At 34.6% G+C, this 13,668-nt stretch overlaps 1 protein-coding gene across 1 annotated transcript in view; it reads right to left on the reverse strand.

Annotated features, from left to right (window-relative positions):
* LOC135428074 (sphingomyelin phosphodiesterase) overlaps nucleotides 1-13,668 on the reverse strand; it is a 116,308-nt gene that overhangs the window by 80,981 nt on the left and 21,659 nt on the right. The window lies entirely within an intron of this gene.

Raw genomic sequence — 13,668 nt, forward strand, 5'->3', positions numbered from 1 at the left:
TTTCTGATTTGACTCATATTTTATTAAATCAATTCAGAAATTAAGATTAAACAAAAATCTTTATATGAAAAATTAATTAATACATTTTCAAGAAACTTTTCCCAAGATAGCCTTGATATGATTTGTATATAGTTAGATGATTTTGCTTATGTTATCGTAAACCGGAAAGGATCTTCATCAAACCTACATTCACGATGTTTAATGTATCAAATATGTAATCAAAATTTCTCAAGATATATTATACTATATACATATTATATAGTATGTATAGATTGCGTTTATTTCTTTCTGTTTTTTCCGACGTTATATAATTCATGACAAAATCGAAAATACCGTTGCAAGGGCATACAAATCCGAAAACAAATAACTGCGAAATACAAAAACCAGAAGCTGTTAAAAGCTAAAATGCAACTAAACCGCTTTGCCGGGCAATGCACACGCGCAAATATACACACATTTACACACACACACACACAAATACCAGAACCCATATTGCATTTAAGTCAGAGCGCTTGGGCAGCTACTTAATGCTTAAAAAGTGCAACAAATTGAAACTTGTGCTTGTCGAAGCATGTGATTCTGTGCCAAGTATCGTGTGTATGTGTATGTGTGTGTGCGTGTGTGTTTGTGCGTGTATATGAGTGTGGGTATTTGCTTTGCGAGCTTGGCTGTTCTTCAGCTACTTAAACAGTCATGTTGCAATCGTATTGCCTTTAAGCTTAAAATATGCGCAGCTCAACAAACAAATATTGCTGATGTTTTCATTAACTGGCATCAAGGTGCATCAGCATCAATTAATACTGGCATCACATGGCATTAATGCCAAATTGTGACAGCAGCTTATTTTTCATAGTTTTTATATGTTAAAGTTATTCAAGTTTTTTGTGGTAATATAATATAATATACACATTTTTTTAAAATATAGTTTTTATATTTTTATAACCCTTTTAATATGATTCAAGCATAGTTTAATAGTTTTATTTATTATATGTTTATGTGTAATGTTTGTTTATTTACTTATAAATTGATTTATATCGTAGCAATACAATTTTTATATAATTTATAAATGGTGTCCTTTTAAAATTAGTTATACTCTCTTATAGAGTGTACTAAAATCTTTTTTAAAATCAATATTTATTTTTTCTTGTGATTTTCTAATTTTGATATTGTTAAATTATGTTTCCATGAAGAAGCTTTTAAGCTGCTGCGCTCTATTCAACGCTACTCTCTAATCTTAAACTAGACAAACATTTTAAACTTTCTCCACACTCACACACACTCACATACTGTCTCTCTCTATCTCTCACTTTTTGAGCATAAACCGCAACGTATATCAACAATTCGTCCAATAATTGGAGTCTTTCGGCGCAACAAATGGCTTCCACGCTAAACAAGGCCGAAGCTCCAATTGCCAAAACCCTAAGTGTTAAAAAAAAAAGATTAAAAAAAACTGAAACCAAAGCTACTTAAGAGAAAAACTACAGCTAGGCTAAGTGCTAGATGTTAATAAGCAAATCAAAGCAAAAGGAAAAAAGAAAAGTAAAAATATACCAAATCAATATTTACAATCTAGTATTATATTATAAAAACTATGAACTATAAATTTAATATACTATTTATGTGTGTGTGTAGGCTTGAAGTGAACTCAAAGTTTTTGCCATACTTGTATCGGTGTATTTATAAACATATACATATATGCATATATACTATATTCAACTATGTATACAAAACTAAACCAAAATCAATCACTAACATTTTTTGCAGTAGTGCATAGCTCGCTTTTAGGCGCTTTTACACGCAGGCGAAAACAAAACATGCCAAAAAAAAAACTAAAAATAAATAAAAAATTAAAAAAACATATTTATACATATATTTTACAAGGTCTATAATAAATGTAAACTTGATTTGCTCTCACCCACAGCCTGCTCCCCGTAATTGATATTTAAGTATCAGGTACCTGCCAAAAAAAAAGTAAATAAATTAAATAAATAAATATTAATAAATGTAAAACAAAATGCCGCAACAACAAACACAAATATTTGAGCAGCTCCAAAGTCCAAATTGCAAGTCCAATGGCATTTTTTATTAGGCAACACACATACAACTAACTATTTTTTTAAATAAGCAATTAACAAAAAAAGTTTTCTATGTATACAAATCCCATGGTAAATCCAACAAACACACACACACACACACACATGCGCTTATTGATGTTGTTGTTTTTCTGTGTCTAGATGAATGTGTCTATGTGTGTAGCATATTTATCTGCGATTAGCTTAGGGGTAAACTTCAAGTTAAAATAAACAACATGAAAAACAAAACAATTAACATTAAAAATAAAAAAAAAACAATAGAAAAACATGCAAACCGAACACGCAATGAGCTTTTTTTGTAGCCAAGGGTAAATGGTAAACAGTAATTATAAATAAATTACTAATTAAATTTATAAGCGGCGCCGCAAACAGAAACAACATAAAAAATAATATAAAATCAAATAAAACAAAGCACATCAATTATGCCAGCTATGTGAGCCAGGCAAGGGGCTTAAAATTAAAATTAATTCATTAAATTAAGCTTGTATTTAAATAATTACGTAAATGCAAAAGTTTGTACAATTAAGCAGAATTGTGTCACGCATTTGGCTGAAATCAAAAACTAATGCAAACATAAATTAAAATTCCATTCAACACCGATGATGGCTGAACTTAAACCATAAATCAAATTTAACAACAATAAACAACAAAAAGCAGAAATCAAATAAATGCAAACAAATATTTAATAAAAACAGGAAGGAAACTTGTCTGAATAAGCAAGTCAAGTAATTGTGGCTCGGTGCAAACGTAGAAAATGCAAGGAATGTAAGAATTGTAAGAGAAAGAAAGAGATTTCAAAGCATAGAAAATAAAGCAACAGAAAAAGAAAACTAATAAAACTGTGGTTTTATCTGACGATTTCCATTTTTCAGAGCAGGCAAAAATTGATGTAAAATGTGAGTAAAACCAGTTGAGAATTACAAGTGCTTGCAATAAATTTCTTTTATCAAGCACAAAACTCTGAACTAATGTGAGTTAAACCAGTTGAGAATTATAAACGCTTGCTAAAAATTCCTTTTAGCAGGCGCAAAATTATTTAAAAATGTGACTAAACCAGTTCAGAATTATAAACGCATGCAAGAAAATCCTTTTGGCCGTTCGTAAAACCGGCTTATAGCCTCTGCCCACTGAACACATTTCTTACACATTTCTGAAAATGTCACATTTTTGTAAAATGTGTAAAATGCGGCCTGTACGTTTCCCCATTAGAAAACACATTTCACACATTTTTCAAAAATTTCACATTTTTAAAAAATATGTAAATTCGCTCCGAACATTTCGTGTATTTTGCGATGATTAATCGAGATTTCTATTGATGTTGCGAAAAACATAAACCAGCTGATATTGCAACGAAGGCAAGCGGTAACTTTCAATTATAATTTAAAATTTTAATAATCCCACAGTTTTTAACATTTAAAGTTGGCCAAATCCCGCAAAGAGTCAATTAAACAGAGACTCCACTTCAGGGAACTTTTATTTGACTTTTGGAAGGAAATCTTTGCGGCGCTTATGTAAACTAAAGCAACTCGATCAGCTGTTTATTTAAAGAAACAGTACTTTTGCCATTCACATGTTACCGACAACCGGTCGGACATCAATATGTGAAATTTGAAAATGTGATATTTCTTAAGTGTACAAAATCCTGTCTTGCGAAGGACACAACGCTCCGTAAGCTGTCTGGTCCGCCCTGGTACATGCGAACATGCGATTTGGAAAGAGACCTCGGCATGTCCAAAATCGGAGACTTCATAAACATACATTACATCACGCGGCTTGAACATCATCTCATTCGACTGGCTAGGCGTAGAAATGAAGGAGTCCGAATGCGGAGGATATTGCGGAGGTCTCATCTAATCGATTTCTCACATCGGTTTATATAACCAACCTATTTTTGTTAATTTTATTAAGTACTGTATTGGATTTATTCACATCATTTTAAATTAAAGTGGTTCCCTAAACAACAGTAAAAGAAGTGTTACTTCATGTTGGATTTGGAAAACGAACACTTTAAAATTACTATTATTTATTAATTTCCGTTAGCTCAGAAGTGTATATTCAATAATATATAATTATTTTGGTTTAATACCTTTAAATATTTAATATATTCGTGTGTTATTTCCATTCACACATTTTATCTACCATGTTATTCTGATGAATGCTTCCATTCTTTTATTATTTCTTTGTAATTCGATAGAAGCTGCAAAATGTTCACAGATTTCGATATGCATATTAATTAAATTGATTCCATTTGGCAACAGCATATTTACTTTTTCTTCTTTTGCACTATGCATGATGCGTTTTATTCTTTTTTTTTATTATTTGATTCTACAATCGCTTTCTTTTCAAGCACATGCACAAAGTGAAAGCCAAACCGAACCCAGTTAAAAAACGTTCGGATTTCAATTACAATTTCTATGGCTGCAGCGCTTTTCATAATTATATCTCCGATCGGGAAAGCTCGCAATGGCAATTGCCATTGCTGTCGCCGTTGTGCTGCTTCTTTTTGTTTGCCCTGCGCTTGTGTGAAGTTGTTTTTTATTTTGGTTTGATTTATTTGTTTCACTTTTTTGCGCAATTAAATTTATATTTACATGCGATATTCGTGCACGATATGTCCGACTAGATATATGGCACAATTTGAATTTCACTATTTTTTTATGAAAGTGTTTCATTCATTTATTTTTTACTATTTTTTTTTTATTTGTTTACCCTCCCGCAAACCGTTCGCCTTTTTTCAGAGACACGCTGCAAATTAAAGGGTTGCGCCCGGGGACAACGCAATTTCAATTTATTCTCGCTTCAACTTGAACAAATATATTCGATTTTTATTTTTATGATTTTATGTGATGAGCTTTGCAAACGATTTGCGCGTCAATTTTTTATACAACATGCGAAATGCATCAAAGTACATAAAAGATTTTCGCATTGATTTGATTTTGTTCTATGCGGCGGAATAAAGCAATAATAACTAGCCTTGTAAACGATACAAAAGAAAAAAAAAGATAATCATAATACAAATTAAAATCATGTTATTCATTATGTTCTTTTTTATGTCAGCTCAATTTATGCATCAAACTAACATCAATTTTAATAGATATGTAAATGATTGACTAAATGACTGTGTATAAAATGAGGCAGGATAAATAAAAATAAAAAGCTTCGTTTTAACTCAACAATAATCGGAAAACACAGAACAGAGCTTATTTTTATGACAACAGCAATTAGACCTATCGACTAAAAGCTTAACAACAACACGTCCGTCTGTCCGTCCGTCGGCCCGTTTGTATGAACGCGACGATTTCAGAACCTATAGGAGTTAAAGACTTTTAAACATAGGTCCTCCTAGTGTTTGCGCAGTACGTGTTTGTTTCCGATAGACGATACAGACTTGCCCCGTTTCCAAGCAATCGATTAAATTGACCTTGAAATCCTGTTTTTTTAACAAATGCAGTCGCTCAGGTTTTAATGGCAACAGTTACTAAATTTGATCAGATCAAGTATCTGTCATCTTAAAGCTACCGCGACCAAATAGATGTAAGGTATTCCCTAGTCGGGCACTCCCGACTAGAGCACATATTACATGTTTATACTAGGATTCGGATAGCACTTTTTACCAAACTTACATCATCTCTATTTTAATTCGGGTTTAGGGTTCCTACATCCTGCTTAGGTTAATATAGTTTGCTAATTCCCAATTAATTACATATAAAAAATAATCAATTATCTTAAGTGAATATCAAACTCTTACCAATTTCCGAACTGAAGGGCTGAATCAAAACTAAAACTTGCAACAAGTAGATGGGATTCCAAGGGACCACTAAGTTTCTCAGAGACTACCATCAGTTAGCACATTGAATTCGGTTCAAGAATGAACCCCACTGACAGCAGCCAAAATGTTATCTATTAATAAAGCTTGTGACTTAAGGGTATTGGGAAAAAAATACAATCAGCACAAAAGAATGCCGCTTACGATCTCTTAACTAAACAAAGATCCCAGAATCCCATTTTTAACGATTCCTTCAAAAGGAAAATGAACCCTATTATAGCCATCGCAGTCACGTAGCCCAAAACCTGAACAGCATAATAATTATTTATAATTATTGTTAATTTTCAAAGCAGCCAACCGAGCAAAAACAACAACAGCCAACAAATAGAAAAAACTCGGAAAAAAAATGAAAAACATTTAAAAAATAAACCCCACAAAAAGACCTCAATTAAAATTCAAATTAGAGCGCTTGGGAAATTTGCGCCCGGCGCTGGCGGCCAAAGTGCGAAAACTTAAAACCGCAGAAACGGCGCAACGCCGCCCCGGAATGGCAGTTCCCCAAACTAACCTTCTAGAATGAAATATGAAGCCCGGAGTCCCGGCAAAAGCTGAGGCGAGCAGCCGTCCCGTTCCGAACTACTAATAAGAAATTTGTGAACTTTGCAAATTTGCCATCATTAATTCTGAGTTGGTCGGGCCGCTCCCTAGTCCTAGCCACAAAGCACATACATATATATTGTCAAATTCGCATTCGTGCTCCGAGCCCCAACAACGATGATGACATCGCAATGTAGTGCCCGTCATTGTGTAATAATTGTCAAGCAATTTAAATCGAAGGCTGGGAGCATAATAAATTGTCATATGAAGGCGCGCACTCGCACACGCCCCTGCCCCTCCCCCTGTTCGAAAGGACAGTCCAGAAGATGGCAAAAAGAAACACATCAGTGAGATGCAATGCAGACTACCTGATTGCTACATACCCTGTAGGATTTAACTTTGATTAAATCGATAAGCGGTTAGGAACTTTTAAATCTTGAAACGTGCGCTTGCATTAAATTCTAATAGCGATAATTTAGAATGTCAAAAGTTATCATTATCACTATTTTCGATAGACCACAATATTTTATTTCTTATATTGATAATCAAAATACATATTTATCGATTATTTATTATTATTTTACTATGTAGTGTTGGTAAAGATTTCATGAAACAGTTACGAAAATTGTCCACAAACTTTTTGTATAGACTTAAATTGATGCTACACAAATTTTAACTACATATATCGTTCTATACATCTATCGTTATCATTGCATTAAATATTGAGAACATAAGCGCTATCGATTACGTTATCGATTTCTGTGCAGTGTTGGTAAAGAGACCATTGAACTGTTATTAAGATGTGCACAATTGGTTGATATGCACTGCTTGTGCCCAGTTTTTGGGTGCAGGGTATAAAAAGGTAATGAGGAAACGGAAATTGCCGCCGGAAGTGTATGCGAAGGCGGAAGCTCATTTTGCAATATTCACAGTTGACTGATTTCTAGCGACTTTTTGCTTTGGCGCCGGGCGACGGGCGCCATGAATTGTAAATTGATTGTAGCCAAAGACATCGTTCTTTGCCGATTTTAATCATTAATAATGGGGGCGGAGCGGTGCGGGGCGGTGCGGGGCGTGGCACTGGCTATATTGGACGGCAGCCAAGATGCTGGCGCAATACTGAAACAGTGAATGGCATTGAATGGGGCATGGAACATGGCCAAGCCAGAGACAACGCTGACTGAGCACTTGGACTGCGCCTAAGGTTAGGCAACGACTTTTCAAGAGCCTTTCAAGCGCGCTGGCAACAAAATGGCTGCGCGCACTCCCCAGCTAAACGGCAAGTTACCGTTGCTGCTCCCATGTTGCCAAGTTGTTCTTTGTGAAGAGCTGCTCAAATAGCAGCAACGGGCACTGCAACAAAAACAACAACAACAACAAAGACAACATGAACAACAACTGAGAGAAGCAGCCGCCGTTAGTTTCATTGTTGACATTGCAGCGGAAAAAAAATAGGTAGGTAAGGCAACAAAAAGCAATTAACTTGGCTTACATCTTTGTTGAAAGTTGAAACTCATGGCGCGATTTATGCCGCCGGTGTTGCTGCTGCTGCTGCTGCTGCTTCTGCTCTGTTGTTGTTGCCCTGACTTTGCCGCTGCCTTTGCCCATGAATGCGGGTGCAGCCAGGTGGCCCAATCCTTGCGCTGTCAGCAGCCAGCTGGGTGCGTGTCTCTGCTGTGCAAACGAATGTAGCTGCAGCGCGAATCTCGCACAGAGATAAAACTTAATGGCTTGGCCCACTTGAAAGGTTAGATCTTACTCAGATTTTGTGGCAAATTGTGTAAGCACCTGCCAGCGTCTTTCGCCACTGTGCAAGCCAACGCCAACTTAGTCGAAGATATTAAGAGCAATCACTAGCGCAGAAAATTGCAGATTGCACATGAAATTTACTTTTAGTTCGAAACGTTAAACGAAATTTAGCTGTTAGGCACACAAAATGATACGAGTGAATCGGTAGAAGATTAATTTTCGGTGTCGATTTTATATTTTTCTTCTTGTTTCAAAACTAAGCATTTTGTTTATTCAAAACATTTATTAAAATTTATAATTAATTAATTAAATAATTAACAGTTAATATATGAGATAGGCTTCTTCTATTAAATCTTCCCTCTTTAGCCAACCGTGAGACAATCCTCGGCATTGTCTTCCTTCATATTGGCAACATTGACTCTGACATGGACACTCCTTCTTGCCCTTTATTTCTTCCTATGTGCACGACAGACTACGCATTGCAAAACTCATTTCATGCATTGTTGTCCATAGAACTCTCTCTAACCCTAATAAAATCGTTGCTTTCATGATATCTTCGGTAACTCACTAACCATTTCCAGCTATGAGTTGAGGCATAGCTTACCGGACAGGCTATCAATTTCCACCATCAATTTCTATACCCTATCAACTTAACATTCTATTTTTTCCAATATTCTAAATTCTTTACTTTTTCAATCTTTTGTTTTTACCCTCATTTCTAACATATATAAATTCTAAAATATAAATATAGTATACAAAATCTTTTCTCACGACTAGTACCTCTCTTCTTAGCTGTAGACTCTAAAATTGTCATTGACCATTTAAACTGTGAAAAGGAGCTTTGCTGGCCGGGTGGGCGAATCGTGTCCATCGTGTCGATGATGTTTTTGAAATATTTGTATTCTCAATATGGGGTTAGTTTTTAATTTTGCTATTCTAATGTTTTAAATACTTACGTTGACACGCGTTTTGTCGACCATTAATAAATAAATAAATAACATATGCAATTATTTTATATACTATCTTAATCCAAGGACTGGTTCTATTCATATATTCCAATTTTAATACATTATTTATTTATGTTTCCTTTTTTCTATATTTTATTTTTCATATATTTTATTCTGATCTGCTTTATTCAATTATCCTTCATATTATTCAATTATATTTTATATTATTTTAATATTATTATTTTTTTCTGATTGTGTTATATTATTACATATTTATTTAATATTTTATTTTTTTATAGATATTTATTTCCCACTCTACACTATTTTATTCTATGTTATTCTGATCTGTTTATTTTGCTTTTATCAGCTTTAATTCGTAATATTCAAATGATATTCCATCTATCAAGCTTTATTTCCGTATCTCTCATATTATTCGGTTAATTTAATTAAAAATTTCCACTTATTTCTGATTTTCTTCTGTTTTAGAAGTATTTATTTTTCCACTCTACACTATTCTATCCTAAGATAATCTGATATATTTTCTTTATTCTAATCAGGTTTAATTCAAAATATTCCAGTTATCAGACTGAGTTTGCACCACAATAAAATAATAAAATTTTGAAACACTTTTTATTCTCAATTTAATTTAAAAAGTAAACCGCTGAACTCTCAGCTCTTAGCTCAATGGCATCCACTTGGCCAGAGACCAAAGAATTTTGTAATAGTATAAGATGTGCTGCAAAAATTTGGTTAACTCAACTCGAGGGTTTTTGATGCTTTTATGTTAAGACTGGTGAAAATTCATTTTTCCAGCTGGAAATCAAAAATCTTGCGTAAATTGTGCACACAAAAACAAGCTCGACCCTGAGTCGGTGGCGAGGCAGGGAGCGAAGAAGGGCTTGGCCATGGGCATGGGCACTGGCTCCGGCAGGCCCTTGAGCCAAAGTTAAGTAAATATGACTCAAGGACACTTGGCGCATGGAATCCTTTGGCCACTTACTTTTGTGCACGCAGCGGCTGTGGAGTGGGCGGATGGCACTCTGTCTCATTCAGTTCCATTTGAGAAACGATTTTAATACTTTCTCCGACACAAAAGCTACTTAAAGTTTTGCTTGCTGGCTTAATTCGTTTTTTGTCAAACAACAACAAACAACAAACAGCAAACAGACAATAAAGCAAACGCAAGAAAAAAAAAAATTAAAAGCAGGAAAAATGCGAAAACTTTTTTAAATTGAGTTAAGTTAATTTTTTGTTGCTTTCTCTTACTCTATCTTTAAGGTTCTTTATTTTTGCGGAGCAAGTTGGTTAGGGCGGAGCAAGGGGGCTTTGGTTTGCCTAATAAATGTGCGTGCCAACAAAAGGCCAGATAAACAGCTGGCCAGTAAGAAACACAGAGAGAAAGAGAGAGAGGAAGAGACCGAGAAAGAGAGAGACTGACAGTTGTAGCGACAGCCAAAGGATAAAGGATAATGACAGCCATTAGTATTAAGTGCGCGTTGGCTACTTTGGGCGCTCGGCAGTTTTTTTCCCGCCGCTCATTAAAGTTGTTAAGTACTTGGCGTAAACGCTGCCAGACTGAGAAAGAGACACAAATAGAGCGACTGCCATTGGATGCGACTAATGGTCAGGGCGGCGGGGCTCTACCCACGATTAAAGTCAATTTAAATGCACCCAAAGCTCGCTGACTTAATTCGTTAACAAAAGAATAAAAAAAACCTGACCGGCAAACTTTGTGGCTGGCATTCCTTGAATTATGTCAACAGAAAGAAAAAAAGCCACTGAACTGAACTCAACACAGATTGCACCACAGCACCACAAAAAAGTGGGTTAATAGAGTAGTGAGCTGAGCGTTGCGTGGATTGTATACTTATTTAACATTTGTGGCAACTACAAGACAATTTAAATACATCGACATCTATACTGACTTAAGGTCTATAAAAAAATATGTTATTAGGTTATTCACAACTCTAAAATGTTAAAAAATATATAGCCAGAAGAGTTTTTAAATAAAATCAGCAAATAAAAAATATCAAATATGGGAAAGAAAAGCAAAAGAAGTAGAGAATTAAACCAAAGAGAAAAAGAGAAAAAGAAAAACTTAATCTAAACTAAGGCTTATAAGAATGCAAAAACAATTTTATATATTTCCTGTTAGTCTTAATTGAATTAATGAGAATTGCAGAGTAGGGCGATATTTGAAAACGATTTTTTTTGAATTGGAGCCCAGCAGGGAGCTAGCTTTATCAGGATTTAATATAAAAGCATACCATACATACACATATACATCAATATACATTCATATATAGATATGCACATACATACATGTATCCACATATATACATACACACACATACATATGCATGCATTCAAAAATAATGCTCGCTAGAATGTCAATATGGTGTGTCTATATACTACTTATAATCAAAGCATAAAATCTGGCAGTGTTACTTGAATTCATGAGAATCGCATATAAGGGCATTATTTACAAATTAGTTATTTTCAATTTTCAAAGTGAATTAAGCTTAGTCATAGCTATTTACATACACATTGATACACACATGCATATAAATCGAAATACCAATCCGTAATTGAGGGGCAAACAGTTGTGTACATGCACGATTGGATGAGCGCTAATAAAGAACACGCACAAAAAGAAAGAATTAATTAATTCCGCAATCTTATTTTTAAATTCTAAACAAGTTAGAGGTATAAAAGAATAAATATAAATAGAAACATAAAAATAATTATATTCAAAAGATCAAAATTCAAAAGAAAGAAGAAAGAAGAAAACATTGATGACAGTATATGTCAGTAATATATTAATGTATATTATTACCACCTACAAATTACTGAAAATAACTACACATCAGGTTATTTTGGTTTCCTCTATTCGAACTAAGACACTGTCCTAATTTAGTTCCTTTTCTGAGAAGAGCGAGACCGCAGCTCCGATTGCACATGGTTTTGTTGTTGTGGTTTATTACAAAAGCATTTTTAACCAAAAAACAACAATAAACCTATGACATAAGGCAAATAGACTTGGGGGGGAGGGGGGCGTTCTCAGCATTGCCGTGGAAAATGTACGTCTGGCAAAAACTGTCGTCAGAAAATTCGGTTGCAGTTTTCTTTCCCATTTCTTATGCTTTATACTTGGGCTCTTTGTTCTTGATGTTGCACCCTTCCTCTTTTATGGTGTGCGACAAAACGCCACATTTGCGTTCAATGAGCATGAGATAATGTCATCATCAACGTCGTCATCAACACAACGCCACGCCACTCCCCCCCCCCTCCCCCCCCCGGGTTCCCTACCCTACACACAACCGAGTGCATCATCCTGTCGTCCAAGTCTTTGTCTGTGTCTGATGCTGGGCAGGTGCAACGCTTTCGTTGTCTGGCATTTTGCTTGAGAAATTGCATTCAATTTAATGAGCACTACGTTTTTAATTAAGTCGTTCTGTGTGCAAATTCTACATAAATGGATGGGAACAGATAAATAGATGCATAGCTATGTCTATAGATAAGCAGCATAATTAATGCATAGATAATTATGATGATAACCCAACAAGGCGCTACAAACATGACAAAAGAAACTAAGCAGTAATTGATATTGCTTTGTTTAAATTCTGTGCAACATCAGGTCACAGCAAAAAGGAACTATAAAGCAGTAAAAATATTCTTCTTTATTTTCAATATATCTCCTTTCATTTCACTGCGTTTGTAATTACAAAGGTAATTAATTTTTAATTTTGGTTAAAGTTTGATAAGTTATCCCAAACATTAAAGAAGTTTAATCTGTATCTGTTATGTATAGCAAATTTAATAGCTTCCGCTGCTAGGTTTCTATGCTCTCTTGATTCCAGTATAACTTATATATTCTATATACACAATAAAGCTTTCTGTGTTAAAGTATTCCCACATTTGCAAGATACAAAAACCTACAACAGAGTAATCTTAATCTTAGAATAGCTTTACAAATTCTCGCTGAAACCATCACTGAAATCATTTAAACAAACGATATAAACAATTTTTTATTTTCGTTTAAGCAAAAATACAACTAAACAAGAGTTCCCGACTAGATGATACCCTGAACCCTCTTTACCAACACAAAATGGTATTAAGGGGTTGATGCGGGGACTGGCAATAGATAGAAAATGAAAGACACCTGATTTGTGTATACTATGCTACAAGCTACTAGTCCCTAGCTTGTATAGGTTCTGATATCCTTGCATTCATACAAACGGATGGACGGACAGACAGACGAACATGGCTAGATCGACTAATCTATGATGCTGACCAAGAATACATATGCTTTATAGGGTCGGAGATGCATCCGCTCATAACGTTTTGAATTGAATTGTTAAACAAAATGTGGTATTCAATAAACTAGAATAGTTTGAAAAACAATATAAGCAAACATTTCAGGATAAAGGATATCCGCTCTCCAAAGCTCCGGGATCGTTCAGGCAGTTGTACAGATATCTTGTCAGATTGGTCCATACACGGCAGAATATTTGAT

The sequence above is a fragment of the Drosophila montana genome, unplaced genomic scaffold, assembly GCF_035044405.1.
Source record: "Drosophila montana isolate Dmon_TW-CO22-7 unplaced genomic scaffold, ASM3504440v1 contig_2438_1, whole genome shotgun sequence".
NCBI classification, from domain to species: domain Eukaryota; kingdom Metazoa; phylum Arthropoda; class Insecta; order Diptera; family Drosophilidae; genus Drosophila; species Drosophila montana.